The following is a 2,716-nucleotide window of genomic DNA, read 5'->3' as shown; positions in this document are numbered from 1 at the left end:
TTCAAGCCAAGATCAGACTTCTACCTGATATAATTCAACTTCAGTTTAGAGCTGCAAATTCAGGGGTTTGTGAACCTGTTAAAAACCAAAAAAAACCCCAAAACAAAAACAAAAACAGAAAAAACTCAATACATTTATGGTTGATAATGCCATAACTCCACTTAATGCTGTGAGCCAATGTGCTCTTTTTTCTTTTTACTCTGAAATGATCCATTACCCTCTTAGTTCTGCTATTCTCCCTCCATGTCTCCCTCTATCCATAAATCCCACTGTTCACCAATCCATCCATACCATTACAGTTTTCCAAACATTTAAACTCTCTTTTCAACACGCTTCCCTTTCTTATCTCCCTTTCTTCCCTTTTTGGAACATGTCTACTCATCCTCAGTTATAAACAGAAGTACTAGATACTGTGTGGAGGCCTCAGTGCTGCTTCTCACCATCGCAAAACTTCATATATTCTTATTTACTACAAATTTATCTTAACTACTGCAAGAGCTTGAGACACTCATGTAACCACAACAGGCTTGTCTTTTTCAAGTCAGCTTTGCAATCAAACTTTATGTTCTGGTTTGTTCTAGTCTTTGACATCAATACGTCATCTTTAACATTTTTAACATGAAATCAGACATGAAACATTTAAATGAATGAAAGAATTATTGAAACGTACTATAGGCAGTTTATTGACAAAAGATACATATGATTTCACTTGAGTTTAGGTCATGTCACACAGACAACAGTGCATCTTTCTCTAAGTCTTGACTCTCTGTAAGTTCAAGGAATGTCAAAGGAAGGATAAGACGTTGTTTAAGAAGCTTTTTAGGGCTTTTATGGATGTCCTTCACCTCTGACTGTCAGTACTTGATTTTTGATTCTTGTTTTCTAATGTTTCATTCTCCAGTTGTTACATCTGTGGACCCAGGGCTGGTTGAGGGCCAAGTGGTTTACGTCTGTTTTACTTATTTATTTATTTTTTTACGTATTTGGACTTATTTTATTTCTTATTTTGATTTTGAGTTTTAATCTGATCGACGGGTAGGCAGACAGACACAGACAGACAGATGAAATATGTGTGTATCCATGTATGATGGGAGCTTGTAACTGAAGACGAACAGTGCTGATTGAATTAGTGTAATTAGACTTAGCTCTGCAGTGTCTGTATTAATCAGTGTGCAGTGTGTGTGTGAGCTCTGCTCATAGCTTCCTTTATCCTCTTAATGAGCACATTCTAACCAAGTCACACATATTAACCTACAGCTTTCTCAATGACTCTACAAAGCCCTGGACCCACACTGATGAACAGACACACAGACATACACACACACACACACACACCACACACACACACACACAGAGACACTCACTGACACACACATGCACGCACGCACACGCACGCACACACACACAAACACACACAAACACACAAAGACACACACGCACACACACACACACACACACACACACAAACACACACACACACACACATAAAGGAGTTTTCAGACTGAGAGAAGGTGAGACAATAAAATCACTTTACACACTGTCTCATGCATGTGTCTTGATTAGTTTGGTATGGCATGTGGGCGGCATGGTGGTGCAGTGGATAGTGCTGTCGCCTCACAGCAAGAGGGTCTTGCGTTCAGTTCCCAGCCGGACGGCCAGAGTCCCAGAGTTTGCATGTTCTCCCTGTGTCTGCGTGGGTTTCTGATTTCCTCCCATAGTCCTAGGTAATGCAATGGACTGGCAACCTGTCCAGGGTGTTTCCCCACCTTTCGCCCTATGAGTGCTTGCCCCGCGACCCTAATTAGGATAAGCGGCTTAGAGTGTGAGTGAGTGAGTATGGTATGTGTTAATATGAGACAGTGTGCTAAAAGGAACCAGTATGACAGTATGACAAGAACCTATACAACAATCTGTCCGTATATAACTACAGTTTAGTGAAGTTCATTTATTTAATAATGTCAAAGAACACTAAGACAGTGCTAACTGTATCACACTGTATGGATGTATTTCAAAGCCATTAGACCTCTGTAAATATGTTATAGATATCAGTTGATCTTATTACATTCACATTTTAATTATTTCACCTATTTTCTGTTAAAAATGCTGCTTATAGTTTGTGGAACTACACACTCTTTTTCAATAATGTTTTTAAAATTTTAAAAGTGTTTAGAGATGAACATTTGAATATGTGAGATTGCAGCAGCAGTTTAACATCATTTGTTGAGAAATTGTTGCTTTAACTGTGGAGTCAGGTAAAGCAGCTATTCCCTCATTAGATATTGACATTTAGCAGGTTTCATTAAAGTCTCTGACACACAAACCCAGCATACCACATCATATCATTATGTATCTCTTTCATTCATAGCTTTGAAATAATTGTTTTGCTTTCTGAGGTGGAATCGCTAATAAGATGTTTGGAATCAAGGGGGTGAGGTGAAAAAAGAAAAGAAAAGAAAAGAGAAGAGAAGAGAAGAGAAAAAAAACAGGGCAGACACAGAATGCAAATTTTCATCCTGAACGACTGTATTAGTCTTAATGAATGCATCTTGTGTTAATGACAGAGACAAGACATCAAAAGGAAATGTGTACAAAACCGTCATGTCTGAGGAGAATTCTCAGCACACTCTCAGGTCTCTCGTGTTGTTTTCTTAAAGATTCCCTCTCTACAAACTCACAACACCTACTCTCTTCTCTCTGCCCCCCCTCCCCACCACCC

The sequence above is a fragment of the Chanos chanos genome, chromosome 1 (genome assembly GCF_902362185.1).
Source record: "Chanos chanos chromosome 1, fChaCha1.1, whole genome shotgun sequence".
Lineage (NCBI taxonomy): Eukaryota > Metazoa > Chordata > Actinopteri > Gonorynchiformes > Chanidae > Chanos > Chanos chanos.
Note: the sequence above shows the minus strand (reverse complement) of the source record.